Genomic DNA, 22,266 nt, shown 5'->3' with positions numbered 1-22,266 from the left:
ACATTTTATTGGTGGGAAAAAAAATCTCTATTTTGACAAGTATAAATAGTAAATAGGGGTTTTAGCCATAAATCACTTAGCTTGTTTCTGGGTCTAACATTAGCAACACTTGATGCTGTCATCTTTTCTGAACACTGTCTCTTCTAAGGCTATTAAGAAAAAAAAGATGGCTTTTGAAGGAGTACTTCTACTGTGGGCTTTCTACAAAAGAGCCTTGTGGGCTTTTTACACTAGTAAAAAAGAATAAAGAATATTTCCTTCCTGTCTCTAAAGCCATTATGTCCCACTTTGGGGTTTTTAGCTCAACCTCATAAAAACAAAAGGAAAAAAAAAAGATCAAGAACAAACATTGAATTTCTAAGGGCCAAGACTACTTCTCTTTAATCTAAGTTAGACTTGAACTCCAAGGAAGGCTAAAACAGTAAGAAAAGAAAACCTCTTCACATTTAGAGAAAGCATAAATTTAAGAGGTGTCAAATCCAAGTTCAAAAGCCCTCCGGAGGGAGTGAAAGTTGCCAGGATGAATACAAAGACATGAAAAGGTGTGTCTATCTCCGGGCAATCATGACAGAGAGGGTGATTGCCTATCACATTAGTCAGGGAAATGTGTTTCGCTTTATGTTTCAAAAGTGTTTTACCTCAGCAGCCTGATGCTTTTTATAAATAATAGCCATTCTGCTGTGTATACAGTAGACATTGAAATAAAAATAGAGTTTCTTCCTACATTTTTTTCTTTTCCTTTTCTTTTTTTTTTTAAGCTAGTCAAATGAAGCAGTGGGAGTCTTCCCGCAATTTTAAACTCGGTTCCAAACCTCATTCAGTCCTTAAGTTTTCCATATGGAATTCTTTCTCCCTAAGGCTGAATTTCAATGGAAATTGGGTACAAATGATCAAATCCAGAAAATACGCGATGAATTTAGAAGTTCTCATTTCAATTGCATTGAGTTTTCTATAAACTTATGAAAGATCTGTGTATGGTTGAGAATATATTTTTTTTTCAATATTAAAACAAAATATACTTATTAACATCACTGTTAAAACATCTTTAACATGCTAAAATAATAAACACAGTATGTTAAAGAGAGTAACATGATTCCCAACTGCAAAAGATTACTAAGAAAAAAACACTCAAAGGAAACCTGAGAAGTTATGTCTTTTTTCTTCCTTTGAGACTGAATACTACTTACTACAAAGGAAACTAATAAGAAATGAATCCACTTGGTATCAGGAAACAATTGCAATAAGAAATTCAGTAGTGTAATTGTTTTTTTCTTTCTTTGATTTATGGTAGTTCATTTTTAAAAGACACTGTGGGAGTCAGTATGAGCTTAAAAATAATCTTCCTCTCCCTCACCCCTCATACAATGAATGGGTATTTAATTTGGAGGTATTTAATTTGTCTTAATGTTAAGGCAACCAAACCCTGTACTGCAGGTAGAAGTTATGAGGAAAAAATTACTTTAGATAAGGGTGACTATTTGATGTTCATCCCCGTTACAGATGTTATTAATTCTAACATCTTAAAAAGAATGCTGATTGGGAAATTATTTATTTATTTATTTTTATTTTCTTCTTGAAATCCCACATTTTGTTCCTTCGTAGACCCTACTTTGTAGACTCTACTCAAATATTCCTCTCTTGACTCTAGAGTTTTCCTTAGATTTTTCTACTTGTGTACTATTCACAGTGCTTAGCATGGTACTGGACATTTAATAGGCACTTTAACTAATAAATGCTTATTAAATTTTGAAATATGAATATGCATTCCAAACTTCTATTTCAGTGGTAGAAAGAGCACAGGTACATCTGAGGGGAAACTTAAGCCCAGCTTTTGGTGGCTTTGATCCTGGGTGCTAACAGTAAGCTCCTTCGTATCAAATTTGAAGAGATTGCCATGCGTGACTGATGGTACCTGAGGATCTATGTTTGCAATGGGAACAAAGTAGTAACCATTTTACTATCTACTTGTATCTCTCAACATCATGTTGTATACCTTAAATAAATACAATAAAATGTACTTACAGTGAAAAAAAAAGGAGCAGAGTAAAACCTGGGGCTAAACAGAGCTTCTTAAACTGACCTTCTTACTTGTTAAATATACAGATTATCAAGCATGACTTCTAGAGAATCCAATTTAGGAGATCTGATTGGGGCATAGAAATCTGTTTTTATTTTTGTTTTTAGACAATCAAGTTCATGAATGTCAAGAATGAGGAATTATTTGATGAATAACTGATTGAAAGAACAAAGAGCTTTAAAAAGTTTCTTTATAGTTTGTGACTTATAAGAGCTAGAAGTGTGCTACAAAGAATGGTGTTGCTAAGAGCATGGACATAAAAGTCAGACAGAATTTAGATGAATCCTTCTTCTGTTTTTACCATTATACAACCTAGAAGAGTTTATTTAAGCTTCCTAAGGTTCAGTTGCCCAACATGTAAAATGTATATAGTAATGCCAACCTCACAGCATTTTTATAAGGATTAAATTATATATAGTTATAAAATATTTAACATATTGTCTGTTACAGAGTAAATGGTTTGTAAATAAGGAGCACTATACTCATGAGTATTATTATTGATAGCTTTATTGCTTAATTTTAATGTTAATTATTTAGTAAGAAGTATAGTAGTTTTTAGATAATTCCAGAGACATAACTCTTCTTCTGCTATTGTAAATGAGAAATCTAAAGTACTAATATAGTTGTAACAAAGTATTATGTAACAAATTATTAAAAACTTTTCTCAAATATAAAACATTACATTTTCATTTTAAAAAATCTGTATTGGATGTGCCAGTGCCATCAAACTAATGCTAGATAAATGTTGAAGTTTTATAAAATAACTAGATAAATGAATGAAAGTTATGACCATTTGGGAATAAAGATTATTCAAAAAGATTGTATTTCATGTGCAATGGAGTGTTATCATTACAGGAAAATATTTAGAAGGGGGTATTTGACCACAATTCTCATTCCATTACCTCTAAGAATGATTATCTTCCATTTTTTAAGATTCTCAGTACCTCAGTTTATCTCTTTATAAAATAGCAGTGTTTTCTCACAATTCATACTGAAACTAGTAATACTATCCATAAGCAAATATCCTCAAAGGCTGCTTAATCTCCTTCATGACCACTTGGAAGCTGCAATTAACCTCTTCAAAACACGAGTGAAATACAAAGTCATACTCTGTTAACAGCAAGTCATTGTACCACTAAACCCCATACCACACCTGGTTGGATTGAGTAATCCAACCAGTGTTGGGCAGCAGAGTGTTGAAGTCAAATCAGAATTTTGAATCAGAGGCTGGACAAGGATCACATCTTTTAATTCTAGCACTTTGGGAGGCCTATGCAGGAGGATGGCTTGAGACCAGGTGTTCAAGAACAGCCTGAGCAAGAGTGACACTCTGTCTCTATCCAAAAAATAAATTAGAAAAATTAGCATCATGGTGGTGGTGTGTGCCTGTAGTCCCAGCTACATGGAAGGCTGAGGCAGGAGGATTTTTGAGTCCAGGAGCTTGATGTTGCAGAGCTATGATGACACCACTGCACCTTATCCTCAGTAGCAGAGCAAGACCCTGTCTCAAAAAACTAATAATAATTTTAAATCAAGATATTAATTATTTAAAATTTAAAAGATTTTATTTTACTTGGAAAAAAGGTAACTTGTAATAAAATTTGGTGACATTAGAAAGTTTTGAATTAAAAATACATGTCTTCTAAGCTCTACAAATATTTAGGCAATGAAAAAAGAGTATCTTGATTTCTTTTAATTTGCATGTCAATTTTGGTTTATCATTGAAATTAATTGTTAGAATAAGTAATTGTCAGATTCAAAGGCTCTGCAGTAATTTGATCTATTGAAGAATAATTAATGTTTATTACATGACCAATAAAAAATGCTATTTTGGAGTAATTACAGAAGAAAGGTTTTTTTGCTAAATTTCCAGTTAGCCAGAAAATTCAGTTAACCTGAACCTGATATTAAATCATTTTCTGGACTAATCAAAGTTTAATTGTCTATAAATTTAAACCATCACTGTTGTTATAATTTATACTTAGTATTTGTCTGCATTACTATTTTCCCCCATATGTATAACATCTACACACCTTCTCAAAAATTCTCTTTGTGAATCTAAACTACACAAACAAAAATCATCTTTTAAAAGACATGTCACCTTAATTTTGATTTATTACGTAGTTATATTTGAATGTTAATGTCTTAGTTGGACAAGCATTAGGATTGCTGGCTCTGTCTTAATAGGAGTGGATTATTCTCTGAACTGGTGTTTCATATTGTATAATGACCCCCATCTTTTAAGGAAAAGGATATATATTGTGGTATTTATAACAATTTTATAGGTTGTGACATACCTATAAAATATAAAATCTAACCAGAACAAAATAGATGCATAGAGGCTCCCTGCCAAGTTTTTAAACAGTGTGTCATTGAAACTGCTAAAATTTATGCCTCCCCTTGGTGTTTGAGAGTGGTCGCACGTTTGTTTTCATGTTATTTTACTATCTTATTCTAAACCCATTAAGACTTTATTAGATGCTTACCAGGTGGGCCTTGAGGTTCTTCTTAGAATCAGACGCTAGTCAACTTATTTTACCTGGTTTTATTTTTGAAATAATTCATGGTTAATTAAAGAACAGAGTGGTTTTTTCCTTTGGTTGAAGGTAGACTTTAGAAAAAGCATGGTGGATGCAGCTTCAAAATACTTGAAAAAATAAAGAGAAATAATTTTATTTATTAAATATTGTAATATTAACAAACCCTATGAAATGTATAAATTATTTTTTAACACAATCATGCGATGGCTTTTAAAGTCATTCCATATTTGAGAAACACTAGCCCAGAAGGAAGACAATAAAGCCATATAGAATATAGTTTAAACTTTAATATTTAGTTTAATATTTAGTAATATTTAGTTTAATAGTTTAGTCTTTAATATTTAGTGACCCCTATTTAGTGTCCCGATGAACTAAGAATTGAAAAGCAATTATAACTTTCAGTAAAACAAGAAGCAGCTGTCAGAGGTTTGTGTAAGCTTTTAAGTTTCTACTAACCCAGACTGTAAGTATTAATTCACAGAATATAATAGTTTTTCTAATTTCTGAATTTGTCCTCGACTTCTTAGATTTCATATGATTCTTTGCTTCAGTGATACTCATTGCTTAAACAGGGCAAACTAGATGGCATTATTAATCTTTCCACTCCCCTTGCGACTTCAGAGATAAACCAGCTCCTCTTACTGTCACAATTTCATTTCCAACGTATATTTGTGACTATCACCAGTGCGATCGTGTTCCCATCACTGTGTCCCATCAGTCACAGGTAACTGAACTGAAAACTGATTTCTATACACCAGCCATTTCCCAAGCAATCACCTTTTATCTCCCTGAGTTGAACCATTAGGAAAATCCAATCCCATTTTTGTTTCTCTCTTACAATAGGAACTAAAAGACATTTAGTCCTCATTTCCCTTGAGGCCTGAGCGCTGGGCTGGTGAGACACAGGAAGCTATACATCTAGATCTCAGTTCATACTCCACTACTAGTCATTCTTTGAAACTCAAGAAACAGTTGATTTTCTGCCCTTTCTGCCACAGCTCTGTTAAAAGAAGGCAGGTGCCAAATGTTGCCAAATCAGGTGATGTTCTGTTATCAGATGAATGGGATATCAGTGAGATACCAGGTCTTCTCCCATAAGTATATTTTTGTACATTTTTCTTCCCTTGGCAGGAAATTACTCCTGTCTCTCAATTTCATCACCTGTTTTTTTTTGTAACTGTAAAATAGTATATCATGAATTATGTTGCTATCTCTTTAGATTTATTGTTGATATACAATAGGAATATTAAAATGAAATATCAAAGGGATGCACATTCTATTATCTTATTCTGTAGAATTGTTATTTTGTCTGATGCTTCCCATAAGTATTTATGCCAACTATGCAATGAAGGAGCATAACACTTTTCTCATTAGGATTGATTAGCCAGTGACAGCTTCTTGAAGGCTGAGCCTTAAAGTATAAGATTGACATGAAACAAGGGAGACACAGATGTAGAAAAAAAGACCTGTGCTGTCTTTTGGCTGACTTAATTGCTACTAATGGGATGTTTCTTAGAGGATCTCTCCTTTTTGCTAGTAAACTCCATACTTCAGAAATTATGCTGAAATATCTAGGGTGCTACAGTTTATGATTGACCCCTATTTAGTGTCCCGATGAACTAAGAATTGAAAAGCAATTATAACTTTCAGTAAAACAAGAAGCAGCTGTCAGAGGTTTATCTAAGCTTTTTGAGTTTCTACTAACCCAGACTGTAAGTATTAATTCACATACTAATAATAGTGATGAAGTGAAAATAAGAGTAGACTAGGTGTCAGAAGCTGAATTCTCTCTTATTCTCCATGTCAGTGGTTGGTAATGCAACCTGCAGAGACACAGCTAGTAGACAGATTAACTATCCTTTACTCGCCTATTTTTTTCATGCCTTACTCCTAATCAATCCCAACAAAATCCTACTTACTTTGCCTTTTAAATAGTCCTCAACTCTTACCTCTCTTACCTTCTTACCATTGTGCTAATTCAGCCTTTATCATCTCTCAGTGAAACTGTTAACCTCTAATGAGTTTCCTCACCTCCATCTTGTCCCATAGAATTCATTCTCCATACAACAGATCCATCTACCTAAAACACAATTCTAATTATATTAATTTCTTCCATAAAATGTTGTCATGCTTCTCATCTCTCCAGGACAAAATGCAAAATATTTTTGTTGATGTTTGCCTCCTGTCTTGCTACTCACTTCAGTCTTGTGTGCTGTATTTCTATGTTTTTACATGCATGTACCACCATGTAGCTTAGCTCGTAGCTTTTCATTATGTTGGCTCCTTGGTCTAAAATACTCCACCCCTACTTGCCCCCTCTTCTGCTTGCTAATTACTCTTATCCTCAGTCTCAGCTCAGATAAGCATCCTCCAGCAAGCTTTCCAGACACTCCCCATCTCAGTGTGGGTTAGGTATCACCTATTTGTGTACCCATTTTACATGATCTTCATGCCCTTATGGCACTTCGACATCTGTACTGCTTGACTATGAGTTCCTCGGGTGCACCCTTTGTTTACTTTGCCTTCTGAGTCTCGTTTACTGCAGTCTTGGAGGCATCCATTTTAGTCAGAGTCCTCCAGAGAAACCGACCCAATAGGCTATGTATAGGGACACAAGAGGGAATTTATTGTGGGAATTGGCTTACTCGATTATGAGGGCTGAGAAGTCCCACCATCTGCCATCTGCAAGCTGGAGAAACAGGAAAGGAGGTGGTATGACTCAGTCCAAGTGGAAAGGCCTGAGAAGCTGGAGTACTGACGTCTGAGGGCAGGAGAAGATGGAAGTCCCAGCTCCAGAGTAAAGAGCATATTTGCCCTTCTTCTGCCTCTTCTTCTATCTAGACCCTCAATAGGTTGATGTCTCCCCACATTGGTGAGGGCAGATTTTCTTCACCACTGAACCAAATGCTAATCTCTCCTGGAAACACCCTCATAGACACACCCAGAAATAATACTGTACCAGTTATCTGGGTATCCTTTAGCCCAGTCAAGTTTACACATACAAGTAACCATCACAACAACCTTCATACTCTGTGTAACACTTTCTATGTGAATGAATTAATTACTGGCCCTGAGATATACCAGTTGTGGGATCCTGGGCAAGTCACCTAACTTCTCTGAGATTCATTGTTATTACCTGTTAAAAAAAAATCAGTGTACATGTAATATAAATATCAATGAGCTGATGGGAAGATAAATTAAGATAATTAATAAAATTATTAAATTTCCATAAAAGTGGGTTGTGGATTATGGAGTGCTTATGTAGACACAATTGTCATTGTTGTTATGGTTGTTTTTCTTGTAAGCTTCTTTCAAAACAGAATTTAAAATCCATCAAATTGTGGTAATTGTTATTTTGTCCATAGAGATTTAAAATTTTTGGAAAGTGGTTTAGAAGACATCTTTTTCCCCCTGCTGTTAGGAAACATTCTACAGGGCAGAAGTTAATTAGCACAGCCTTTTCTGACAGACACACTTGGATTTAAATACTGAATATGCAAGTTATTAAATTTCTCAGTCTCAGATTTCTCATCAGTAAAATAGAGGTGAAAATGCTTGTTTCATAGAATTGTTGTCGATATTTATGAGTTGATGAACATGAAATGCTTAGCACATTGCGTGAATCATTTAAATAATCATTTTAGTGATGTGTCTTCCATGTGTCAGAATCATTATTTCATGTATCTTTGGTATGCTTAACTACCTGTCATTAGCTGTATGAAAAGATTAAGGTATGAGTTGTGTGCATCTACCAAAATGCTTTACATAGATATACAAGAAATATTTTTCAATAAATAGTATCAAAGCTCTAAAAATGTTAATATTTATTTTAGTTGCTTTGGATAACAGTGAATAAGTAAAGTATAATAAAAATTGTGCATTTACTTAAAAATATTTTTGCTTGTGTCAATTTTGTGCACGTAATATGCATTTGAGACTCAAATAATAAATTCACTTTTTTGATTAAACAGATTCATCATTAACATAATTCCTCTTGGCTTTAACATAATTATTATCCTTATTGGTATGTTCCATGCTGCTAAATTTCCTGATAGCATGAATAATATTGAATCTCTTCACTGCTTATTCCATAAATATAGTCCATACATTGAAACAATTTAATTAACTGAAAATAAAACTTCATTGGGATAGATTGTCTTCAGCAATAACTTCAATATAATTTAGTCTTGAAAAGATAAAGATAGATCAGAAGGCATAATCTATTCAAAGAAATGTACATCAGTGCATTTGACCATTTTCTAACATGTAAAATAATAACTTTGAAAATAATCGAGATACATGTTAATTGTATTAATGTAACATGATGTGTGCATGTGTGGCTTTTTTAATGGACCATTATATAATTATTTCAGAATGTAACATTAAAATTTTAGGTAAAACTAAAACAATATAGCTTATGGCAGATTTTATTGCCAGGGGTAGGGGATAAACTTTTAAAACATGCATTTAAAAACAAACAGTAGAGGAAGAAGGCCTACTTTTTAAATTCGTTGTTTCCATCAATAGGGCTCACTATGTTTAACTTTCTATCAGCATATGAGATCTTCGTGTAAGAATCATATGACTTTTTTGAGCTCATATGATAGCCAGGCATAAAAGAAGTAATGAGAGAAAAAACTGGGCCCTTCAGTTCTGAATTTCCTTTCTTTGATGTAGACTTCATTTAAATCATTTGGTGGAACAGTTTTCTTAAATTGCTGATTTGAGAAAAGCTGGTGGCATAATAGTGCATTGTTTCTGACCATTAACGTTGTTATTTGAGTCAAAGCCAAAATTAATAGTGTCAAGAGGCCTTTTTGCAGGTTCAAGTTAGGTTTACTATAATCCAAGATCCTGGTCAAGAACTGTGAGTTCATCAACATTTTGATGAAACACATATTATGAGACCTCCAAAGCTTAACTTGATGGCTTTAAGAACCTTGATATGTGTGTGACGCATTTGCCAGGCTCTGACAAGACATAGTAGACTGATTCTTTGGGGAATGATTTTTAATGGCGTGTGGCAGTAATCCACAGAAGCCCAGTAAAGTCAACAGTGCCACAGTAAATAGTGCTGCAGGGGTTGGGGAGAATGTATATTTACCACCTTCTGTATATATGGCTGCTCTTAATACTGAACTCAAGAGTCTTATTAAAAATGCTACCCTTACAAAATTTGTTGTTTTTTGCAAGTGTTGCTGCTGCTGCTGCTTCTCCTCTTCCTCTTCATCCTCCTCTTACTTTTCCTCCTCCTCCTTCTCTTCTTCTTCCTCTTCCTGTTTTTATTTGTAGGTAAAATAATGATTTGAAAAAATTCAACTGGCCAGGCACAGTGGCTCACGCCTGTAATCCTAGCTCTCTGGGAGGCCGAGGCGGGCGATTGCTGAAGGTCAGGAGTTCAAAACCAGCCTGAGCAAGAGCAAGACCCCCGTCTCTACTATAAATAGAAAGAAATTAATTGGCCAACTAATATATATAGAAAAAATTAGCCGGGCATTGTGGTGCATGTCTGTAGTTCCAGCTACTCGGGAGGCTGAGGCAGCAGGATTGCTTGAGCCCAGGAGTTTGAGGTTGCTGTGAGGTAGACTGACGCCATGGCACTCACTCTAGCCTGGGCAACAAAGTGAGACTCTGTCTCGAAAAAAAAAAAAAAAAGAAAGAAAGAAAGAAAGAAAAAAAAAAAAGAAAAAGAAAAAATTCAACTGAAGACTACAGAGGCTGATGAGGATAAAAGATTTGTGATTGTAAAAAGAAAACCTAAAAAAGACAATATGTTTACAGAAACTTTTAAAGAATCAGTATTGCCAACTGAGCTCTTTGTTAGCAGGCTGAAAGTAAAATGCCATCAGCCAAGACAAGAGGTTTAATGAAGTCCCACTGCAGAATTTAACAAGAGAATGATTTGTGAGAATAGCTCCCTCTCCTAACTGCTCTGATCCAGTGGTGTAAACAGGATGCTGAGCACCACGCCTGCTGGTTTTTTATGCTATTTGATTTGATTGAGACCCAGCAGAATTTTGGCCTATGTTTCTTTGCCTTTTTTTTTTTCCAGGAGGCTTAAAGTAAAGGACTTCTTGTGTTCTTGAAGCTTAAAGAAATAGCCATTCTAACCCTAGCGATTGCTAAAGATGTGACATTCTCTTAGATTTCTTTCATTCCCGCATAAAGGTTTTGGGTTGCTTTCAGTTATTTCCAACAAACTGATATAAATCATAAAAATTAATCAAAAGGAAAAGCATTCACGACATGGCCTTCCTACAGAGAATCTGAAACACTCTCTTAATGTGTGCACTAGGCAAATATTAAATGAAATAAGTAGAGCAGTCTGGTACGAGAAATAATTGGTACATGAGATGATTCTGTGGCAAATAATGACACAGCACCATGCTAGTAAGTAGCACATCATAAGCCTTCCATTATGGTTTGAGCTTTACTTCGACTTATTTATCTACATAACAGTAGGTAAGGTTTTCTCATAGGCCAGTCATCTAGATGTATAACTGAAAAATTGTGTTTAGCAACCAACGTTCTGAAATAATGGCATCAGCATAGAAATATATAATTGAGTTGTGTGGATCTATAAAATTGAAATTACTCAGCCTCTGAATGAAACTTGGAGAAATAAACTACTTTTTGCCCGGGTCATTGATAGATAGCTCATTTAAAAATGTTTATTGCTAACACTCTCATATAATTTTAAGATTTAGAATGATTTTGTCAAATCGCATATCATTCAATATAAAATAATTCTAAGTTAATTCACATTGACATGCTGTATTTTATCCAGACCTGTTTGAACATAAAATGATTGAGATATTTTATTGTTTAAAAGAGAATAATGGTAAAGAGGATAATTGTAGACCAAGTACACTAAGGATACATTTTTCTTATGATAAACACAGAATAAATATGCAGGATATTTAAGAATTTGACTTTTTATGCATCTATATATATTGATTCTTTTTATTACTTGCTTGCCATTATTTTAAATATTTTGATACATATACACAGCATTCATAATTAGGCTAAACAGCATTCATGGGTTTTAGATACACAAATCATTTCAGCAAATTACAAACATCAGGGTCATCATTAAAATAGTTACACTTTACAATTGTGTAGCAGCTGGCCTTATTTTGATAATTTAAAAATATAAGGTAATTCTTTCTATTTTAGTTTTTTTAAAAGATTCTGTATAAATTGGAAGTTAACATTTTATAATATCATACCTAAAGTTTGCAAAATGGTTTAAAAAATACCATGAGCATTTTAATTTGCTTTTAAACTGTTACTCTTATGACTTGATAAATAATGTGCCAGTATAAACACACCTGCAGAAAATACTAAAATAAATATAAGACAAAATATAGCTGAGTAATTGCTTTATAACAGATTCATAAGGGTAGGAAAATCTATAAATGGTTGTTAAAGTTAGCTTTAGGACATTTATTTTATGTGGTCAATGTTATTAGGAGAAAATTTAGACCATTGCACAATTAAACTTGATAGATAACCCATTTTACAAAGCTGCTTTTAAAAAGTTGTTTTGTGGATGATGGAATAGTCATTTCAAAAAGCACTTTTTAGGTCATTAGTAAAGAGATGAGACGTGCTTTTGTGTTTTTTCTAAAGCTTTTTCCTCTCCCAAAATATAATTAATCACTAAATACAATTGATAATAAATAATTTTGGCCTAATTTAGGTTTCTTGGGAATAAACATATAGCTCTGTGCTGGATTGTTGAAACTTTGAATGTTAGACATAAATAGGGCTTACAAATCATTTACTTTGACACTACCCTTGACATTTACGGTGATTGTCCTAAAATGTTGCATCACATCACTTTCAGAGATGGAATTGAATATTTTAGCATTGTTTCTATGGGAAAACCAAGTATAGCATAAGTCATTTCCTTCCCCCCAAAACCTTTTTATATGAAATGTGCCCATATATGAGAAGAATAATTATGTATCTGTGTTTATTTAATATGCTAATATATCCATTGTGCATATAAATCATTTCTTATTGAAAGTTATTTTGTTTAGATCATGGAACCAAAACACTTCAGAACCAAAATTACGTTAGACTAAGATTTAACTCTTTTTTCTCTCTCTCTTTCTCTTAAAAATAACAAAAAAAGTCATGTGCTGTAGTAAAAAGAACAAAGAGCTGGAGAGACCTGAATCCAATCCTCCTTTTCTTACCTGACAGATGACTTTAAGAGAGTTACTTCATCTTTGATTTCCTCCCCTTGCAAAACCAGGTCATTGAATTCTTCCTTACAGAGTTGCTGAGGAGATTTCTAATATATGATCTGACACACAGTTACCTAACATCAGTGACTTTTTGTTATTAAACTGAGATGTAGGAAGTTAATGTAATTTATGCAGGATCACAGACTTGATTACTTTTGGAGAGGATCTTGATCCAAAGTTGTTTAACTTTCAGTTGAGTAATGTTATCATTATAACCATCATGTGCCTAAACTCTAGAGTCTCCATGAAATATACCATTTAGAAATAGGCATTCCAGTTTTCAAATAAACAAATTCTTGCATACTTTCTAATTACAAAACTGTATGGTGGGTACTATGAAGAATGCACAGATGTATAAGACATGGATCCTGTCTTTACAGAGCTTGTTATAGCCTAGTGAAGAAGAGAGAGATACACAAATATCTACACAGTATCAGTAGAATATGAAAGATGGATTCATAAAGTTATAGGAGCAAGTGCTTTCAACTGAGCTATAGGAACATCACTGTCATTTATTCAACCTTTCAATATGACTAACATCCTTACCTTGATAAGTTCTGGAGAAATAATGGCAAATAAAATGGTTAAAATAATTGCTGTCATGGAACATGGAGGCTAGTTTGGTAGACAGACATTTATAAAATAATCACACAAATGTATAATTTTAAACTATAACAAGTACTCTAGGAGGAAAGTTAAGGTTGCTATGAGAATATGTAGCATTCTGATATGATTTGGTTTCTAGAGGTAGCTTCTTGTAGAAGTATTTTTTTTTTTTTTGAGCTGAGATCTAAAGGGTGTGTAGGAATTAAATAGGTGAAGGAAGATCCTGGAGTACAGCATAAATAGACCTGAAGATAAGACGGTGCATGGTGTACTCAAGGACCAAAAAATGACTGATGGGGCTAAGCTAGGAAGATAGAAGAGAAGAGGGAGTAAGAGAAGACATTAAGTATTACACAGCAAGACCATGTTAAGGATTTAACTCTCTATTTTAAGAGCAATGTGACCATATTGAAGGAGTTTAAGCAAAAACATACTATAATGAGATTAGTTTTATTGTAATAAAACTGGCTTCATTGTGAGATACGAAATGGCATAAAGTAAGATAGTAGCTCAGGTGAGCACTGTTGGATATCTTGGAACAGAGTGGTGGCAATAGAGGTGAAAGAGGTGGATGGAATGGAGAAATAATTATAGAATATTAATAAAAACTATGAAATTTGGTAGTGTATTGTGTATTTTAAGAAGGAGGAAGAGGAAAGATCTAGGTATCTGACTATTCCCTAAACTGACCTAGAAAATATCACCATCAAAATTATGATCCTGAGATCACCTGCGTGTGGTGGCATACACATTGTCACAGATTGCTTGATGGGAATAATAAGGCAAATAAGTAAATAGCAACATTTAATAACTGTGCTTTTGGGTAAAATTGGGACATTTTTAAAAGAGGAAGAAAAGGAGGAAGGGTACTAACCTTTTCTGTGTACCTACAATATGTCAGGCATTGTGCAAGGTATTAATACTTCGTATATATTGGGAGGATAAATATTTGTTAATATTCTGATAAGCTTTAAATTGAATAGATAATCTACAGCAAGATTTCTCAGTCCTGGCACTATTGACATTTTGGGCCAGTTAATTTTTTACCTTAGTGGGCTGTCTTGTGTATTGTAGGATGTTTGTCAGTATCCCTGGCCTCTGTCTACTAGATGCCAGTAGCTCCCTCCCTCCACCTTTCTTCCTACTCCAGTGGTAGCAAACAAAATGTCTTCAGAATCATTGTTCTACAGAATAATGTGAGATATTTGAGTGGAGGCCAAAAGTTCATAGTATTTTATGTATCCATTAAGTATATTCTAAAAATGCACTCCTGCCCCCATCTCCCTATCTTTATGTCTGAAAAATTGAAAGACATAATGACAGGCTTTTATATTAAACTTAGTCTTTTTCCCAAAAAGAAATCAAACCTAGTATTAAAATATCCTAAGAGTTTTTTAAATGTTAGAGATATTATCATTCATGAGTATCTATGCATATAATTTTTCCAGCATACTAGTGACTGGGTTTTGTCAGTTCAAATATAGGTTGAGAATTTAATTTTTTCTGTTTTAAGAAAAATGATAAAAATGTATTTATTCCAAAAAAATTGGAACTCACTCCATTCATATTCTTCTGGAATGTGGTATTTACAATTCTAGTCTGTCAGATTTGTTAATTGGGCTCTACATTCAAAAGGCATTATAGATGAGAATAAAAAAATCACATCAATTTAAGAATTCATTAGAATTTAGCTACTTACAATGAAAACTAATATCTATGAATTAGCATAAAGATTTCATAGTCAAAATTATTTCATTTTAGCCCATCAAGAAAGCTGCTTTTCTCTGATATTTGTTAATAGATTGGTCCTATCACAGATAAATTTGTTTAACTAAGCATCTATAGAGTCATTCTAGAAGTTTAGAATACTTAAATTATTTTAGACAGAAATACTGTGGCATTCTGTCATTACATTTGGTAAATATTAAATGCCTCTGAATGTACATAGTCTTAAAATTATGGTAGAGAAAGCACTTTAAGATTCAACTTCTCTCTTCCTTTGCCAAACAGGCTTAAATCTAAACTGTTGTGGCCAAAAGGAAATAAAGACCCATTTTTAAAGACCTCTGAAGACATCACAGTTGGCAACCAATTCATGGTTCAGTGACCTTTACTGTTAACTGCTTCTTTTCTACAATTTAAGCTGTTCATGCTATTATTTAGACCCATTATCATCTTCTCTTCTGGCCTAAGTAGTTATCAAGATTGGCTAGTCTCTGTATTTATTAGACCCAATCTGAAGACTTCTTAAGTGTCTGTTCAGCTAACTTATTTTCTTTAGACCAACAAAGGCTTTTCCTCCAGCTTCCATATAGTTTTTTTTTCAACAGAAGAACATTTATTGTTCTTCTGACTCATGCATGTCTCCTGATGTGATAAGCAGACAAAAGAAATAAAAGGAATCTTCTTTCTCCCTCCCACTTTCCCTCCCTCCCTCCCTCTCTCCCTTCCTTCCTTCCTTCCATCCTTCCTTCCTTCCTTCCTTCCTTCCTTCCTTCCTTCCTTCCTTCCTTCCTTCCTTCCTTCCTTCCTTCCTTCCTTCCTTCCTTCCTTCCTTCCTTCCTTTCCTTTCTCTCTTAGCTTCTTATCTTATTTATACTCAAAGACTATTGTCTGAGCAATGTACACTCTTAGAATACAGAAGATTTTAAAATGAATAAATAATCTGGAGGACTTTGATGTCACATTCCAAAAAAGAAGGATATCTTTTTTCCTAAGTGATAGTGGCTGTTTGTGTGTGTATGTGTATGTGTGTGTGAGTGAGAGAGAAAGAGAGAGAGAGAGGGAGGGAGAGAGAGAAAGAGGCTAAATTCTAAAACATTTTTAAACAATTTTTCTTTTAAAAAACTATTTAGCCAGGCGCGGTGGCTCACGCCTGTAATCCTAGCACTCTGGGAGGCCGAGGCGGGCGGATTGCTCAAGGTCAGGAGTTCAAAACCAGCCTGAGCGAGACCCCGTCTCTACCATAAAAATAGAAAGAAATTAATTGGCCAACTAATATATATAATATAAAAATCATCCGGGCATGGTGGCTCGTGCCTGTAGTCCCAGCTACTCGGGATGCTGAGGCAGGAGATTGCTTGAGCCCAGGAGTTTGAGGTTGCTGTGAGCTAGGCTGATGCCACGGCACTCACTCTAGCCTAGGCAAGAAAGTGAGACTCTGTCTCAAAAAAAAAAAAATTTTTTTTTCTCAATTATGTAATTTTTTATACCTTCCTATATTTTTTTTTAATTTTTTTTTTGGCATATTATGGGGGTACAGATTTTAAGGTTTCAATAAATGCCCATTTTCCCCCCTCCCCCCAAAAGTCTGAGTCTCCATCATGACCATCCCCCAGATGGTGCACATCTCACTCATTATGTATGTATATACCCGCCCCCCTCCCCCCTCCCACCTGCCCAATACCCTATTACTGTAGCACCTATGTGTCCACTTAGGTGCTACTCAGTTAATACCAGTTTGCTGGAGAATATATCTGGTGCTTGTTTTTCCATTCTTGGGATACTTCACTTAGTATGGGTTCCAGCTCTAACCAGGAAAATATAAGATGTGCTATATCACTGTTGTTTCTTAGAGCTGAATAGTACTCCATGGTATACATATACCACATTTTATTAATCCATTCTTGGATTGATGGGCACTTGGGCTGTTTCCACAGCCTTGCAATTATGAATTGTGCTGCTATAAACATTCGAGTGCAGGTGTCTTTTTTGTAGAGTGTCACTGGATCATTTGGGTAGATGCCCAGCAATGGGATTGCTGGATCAAATGGTAGATTCACTTGTATCGCTTTAAGGTATCTCCATATTGCTTTCCACAGAGGTTGAACTAGTTTGCAGTCCCACCAGCAGTGTAGGAGTGTTCCTCTCTCTCCGCAACCACGCCAGCATTTATTGTTTGGAGATTTTTTGATAAAGGCCATTCTCACTGGGGTTAAGTGATAGCTCATTGTGGTTTTGATTTGCATTTCCCTGATGATTAGAGATGTTGAGCATTTCTTCATATGTTTGTTGGCCATTCTTCTGTCTTCTTTAGAAAAATTTCTGTTCAAGTCCTTTGCCCACTTTTTAATGGGGTTATTTGATTTTTTTCTTCCTAGTTTTCGTGAGTTCTAAGTATATTCTAGTTATCAGTCCCTTATCGGATGCATAGGATGCAAAAATTTTCTCCCATTCTGTAGGTTGTCTGTTTACTTTCATGACTATTTCTTTGGCTGTGCAGAAGCTTTGTAGTTTGATCATGTCCCATTTATTTATTTTTGTTGCTGCTGTGATTGCCTTTGGGGACTTCTTCATAAACTCTTTGCCCAGGCCGATGTCTAGGAGAGTGTTTCCAACTTTTTCCTCTAGAGTTCTAATAGTTTCATATCTTAGGTTTAAGTCTGTTATCCAGCGTGAGTTGGTTTTTGTGAGAGGTGAAAGGTGTGGGTCCTGTTTTAGCCTTCTACAGGTGGCTATCCAGTTTTCCCAGCACCATTTATTGAAGAGAGATTCTTTTCCCCAGCGTATGTTTTTGTCTGCTTTGTCAAAGATGAGATGGCTATATGAGGATGGTTTTATATCAGGGTTCTCACATCTGTTCCACTGGTCAATATTCCTGTTTTTGTGCCAATACCATATTGTTTTAATTACTACAGCTTTGTAGTATAGTTTGATATCTGGCATATTAATGCCTCCCATTTTGTTTTTGTTGCCTAGAATTGCTCTTGATATTCGGGGTCTTCTTTGGTTCCATACGAAGCGTAAAATTATTTTTTCTATATCTGTGAAGAATGCTGATGGGATTTTAATAGGTATTGCATTGAATCTGTAGATCAGTTTGGGTAGTATAGACATTTTGATGATATTGAGTCTGCCGATCCACGAGCATGGTATGGATTTCCATCTGTTTACATCCTCTGCTATTTCCTTCCTCAGGGTTTCATAGTTCTCCCTGTAGAGGTCTTTTACCTCTTTGGTTAAATATATTCCTAGGTACTTTAATTTCTTTGTTGCTATTGTGAAGGGAATTGAGTCTTTGATTTGGTTCTCAATTAGATTGTTGTTGGCGTATATGAATGCCTCTGATTTCTGTGTATTGATTTTGTATCCTGAGACTTTACTAAATTCATTGATCAGTTCCAGGAGTTTCTTGGTTGAATCCTTGGGGTTTTCTAGATACAATATCATATCATCAGCAAACAGTGAAAGTTTGATCTCTTCTGCCCCTATTTGGATACCTTTGATTCCATTTTCCTGTCTGATTGCTGTAGCCAAGACTTCCAGCACTATGTTGAACAGAAGTGGAGATAGTGGGCAGCCTTGTCTGGTTCCAGTTCTAAGTGGGAATGATTTCAATCTTTCCCCATTCAGTATGATGTTGGCTATGGGTCTGTCATATATGGCTTGTATCATTTTTAGGTATGTCCCTTCTATGCCTATTTTCTTAAGTGTTCGTATCATGAAAGGGTGTTGAATTTTGTCAAAAGCTTTTTCTGCATCTATTGAAAGGATCATGTGGTCTTTGTTTTTGCTTCTGTTGATGTGGTGAATTGCATTTATAGATTTACGTATGTTGAACCATCCCTGCATCCCTGGGATGAAGCCCACTTGGTCGTGGTGGATTATTTTTTTGATAAGTGTCTGGATTCGGTTAGCTAAGATTTTGTTGAAAATTTTTGCATCTATATTCATTAGGGATATTGGTCTGTAGTTTTCTTTTTTTGTTGCATCCTTTCCTGGTTTTGGTATCAGAGTAATATTCGCTTCATAAAAGGTGTCGGGGAGGTTTCCGTTCTTCTCGATGTTGTGGAATAGTTTCTGCAAGATAGGTACTAGTTCTTCTTTGTAAGTATGGTAAAATTCAGGTGTGAAGCCATCTGGACCGGGACTTTTCTTTTTAGGGAGATTTTTAATTGCTGTTCCTTCCTATATTTTTAAAGACATCTGTCCTTTTTGTCTTTTAGACTCAAAAGGCACTAGGAAGTTTTATAATTATGAAATTTATATGTATTATATGAATTTATATATATATATATATAAAATATATATTTTAGTGGCTTACGCCTGTAATCCTAGCATTCTGGGAGGCCGAGATGGGCAGATTGCTCTAGGTCAGGAGTTTGAAACCAGCCTGAGTGAGACCCTGTCTCTACTAAAAATAGAAAGAAATGAATTGACCGGCTAAAAATATATATAGAAAAAATTAGCTGAGCATGGTAGCACATGCCTGTAGTCCCAGCTACTCGGAAGGCTGAGGCAGTAGGATCGCCTGAGCCCAGAAGATTGAGGTTGCTGTGAGCTAGGCTGATGCCACAGCACTCACTCTAGCCTGGGCAACAAAGTGAGACTCTGTCTCAAAAAAAACCCAAAAAACTATATATATATATATATATATATATATATGTGTGTGTGTGTGTGTGTGTGTATATATATATATATATATATATATATATATATGTGTGTATATATATATAGTTCTTTTTTTAAACTTTGCATCATTCCCCTTCATCCACCCAAAATATAAACTGGTAAAAACAGTTGCTTTCTGTACAAACTCAGCCTTATATCAAGTTTTCTCATTCCTCATGCCTTTCCAAAATTTCTCCGATATAAAAAAAAAAAAAAAATTAGAGCTGTTACTGGAGATACTGCTAATGTTGCTATGTTAGCTAAATAAAATAGAAAATCTCTTAAAAATATATTCACTTATAAAAGTTGTTTTATTTTCCTATTTCCTGTATTTACTGTAAAAAATATTGTCAAAATACATTGTTTTCATGTTTCAAAAAGATGAGTATTTTATACATATTTTAATGATTTCAAGTGATGAAATGATGAAAATTGGTTCACCCTTAAAAAATGATTGCAGTACTCTTTACTGCAACAATTAAACTTCTAACAGCTTTAAGTCTGCTTTGTTGTCACCTGTTAGTTTTTAAACCTTTTTAAAACTATAGCTAAATATCCTTAAAAGATTTATAACATCACAAGGAATTCTTTAAATTGTTTTCATATATGTATATAGTAATGATTTTGTTAGTAATGATTTTAGATTACACAACTGTTTATGATAATTTAAATGTAAAATCAAATATACTTTGTATCCTGTTGCTTATAGCTCTCCACTAAGTGATTAACCATAGAAAATTTGTACAGAGACCTGGATTTAGTCAGGAGGCTTGCAAGCCAGTCTTTGGTTAACGTCTGTGACCCTGAGAACGTTATTTAACTATTTAGGTTCTCTATTTTCTTGTGCAAAAGGTTACACTGATAAGTTCTAAGGTCACTTCCAGCAACATTTTATAGTTTTATGGGACACAGAGACAGGCTTTTCCTCTTTTTAGCAAGAAAAAGTACTTGGGATAGAGTTGCTCCTGACTTTTAAAGCTGCAGAAATGTAGGGAAAGGGGAAATATGGGGAAAACTTAAAGAAATTTCTATAATTTGTTCTTTAGCACAGAAAGTTAGGGATGGAAATTTTCTTTAAGCGAGTAAAAAGATTTTATGTGTACAATATTACTGTTTTTATTTGCTTAGTGAAACTAGAACAAATAAAAGGGCAGGGTTTAAGTTGTGAACACACATATTTTCATTTAGATAAGAGGAATCTTTCCTGATAATCATGGTTTTTAAAAGTTTGGATGATCATTCAAGATGCAGTCTTCTCAAAAACCTCAGATGTTTTAGGAGCTTCTATCTTAGATGATGTTCTTAGAAAATTTTTAAGATCCTTAAAGGACTATAAGATATTTTTTCAATTATCATTTGTCAGCCATGTGATATGCAAATGCTTTAGTCTGAAGTTCTTAAACATATTGGATAAAGGATTAACATAAACATAAACTTAACATATTGATAAAAGGATTCTACTCCTATGGCATGATAAAATTATAATCAAAAAGATGTTTTTAAAATTTTAAATGAGCTGCTTCCCAGTGATTCTCTTGTTTTTAATATATTGCATATTTTTGAAATATTTAAGGAATTTTGAAAATACATGAAAATATTTAGGAATCCTTTCTATACTCTCCTGACTTTAAATAAGGCTTTATTTTAACTGCTTCCATCTCATAAGATCAAATTTATCTTCACAGATTAATCTAAACAACAATTCCACAACTTTTTGTTGTTTCAAAACAAAATTCTATTGCTATCATTTTTCAGGTTATCTCTTTTGTAGTTCCTAAATATTTCTTCTTATGATTTAAAAGAGATCATCTTTAAGGTACCAAAAAATGTAACTACCTACTATCCACTCTGTGTTTTTGAATCTGGATAGCAGAGCTGATGATGCTATAATAAGCATTAAATCTTTGTAAATTAGAAGTTTTCTTTTTTTAATTTCATAACTTGAGTGAGTGAAAATCATTCTTATTTTTTTTTTGTAAAATGAAAACTAAAGGCAAATTATTTTACTCATGTTGAAGGGAACATGTGAGTTAAAATGTGTTTTGTTTTTTTTTTTCTATTTGTTTTTTTTTTATTTCGGCATATTATGAGGGTACAGATTTTAAAGTTTCAATAAATGCTCATTTCCCCCCCTCCCCCCAAAAGTCTAAGTCTCCATCATGACCATCCCCCAGATGGTGCACATCTCACTCATTATGTATGTATATACCTCCCCCCCTCCCCCCTCCCACTTGCCCAATACCCTATTACTGTAGTACCTATGTGTCCACTTAGGTGTTACTCAGTTAATACCAGTTTGCTGGAGAATATATCTGGTGCTTGCTTTTCCATTCTTGGGATACTTCACTTAGTAGTATGGGTTCCAGCTCTAACCAGGAAAATATAAGATGTGCTATAT

At 34.2% G+C, this 22,266-nt stretch overlaps 1 protein-coding gene across 5 annotated transcripts in view; it reads left to right on the top strand.

Annotated features, from left to right (window-relative positions):
- The window catches only part of ROBO1 (roundabout guidance receptor 1), a 1,079,496-nt gene that overhangs the window by 965,331 nt on the left and 91,899 nt on the right, over nt 1-22,266 (top strand). The gene's annotated exons all lie outside the window — the stretch shown is intronic.

This window comes from Microcebus murinus, chromosome 1, assembly GCF_040939455.1.
Source record: "Microcebus murinus isolate Inina chromosome 1, M.murinus_Inina_mat1.0, whole genome shotgun sequence".
NCBI classification, from domain to species: Eukaryota; Metazoa; Chordata; class Mammalia; order Primates; family Cheirogaleidae; genus Microcebus; species Microcebus murinus.
Note: the sequence above shows the minus strand (reverse complement) of the source record. Positions and strands in the feature narration are given on the sequence as shown.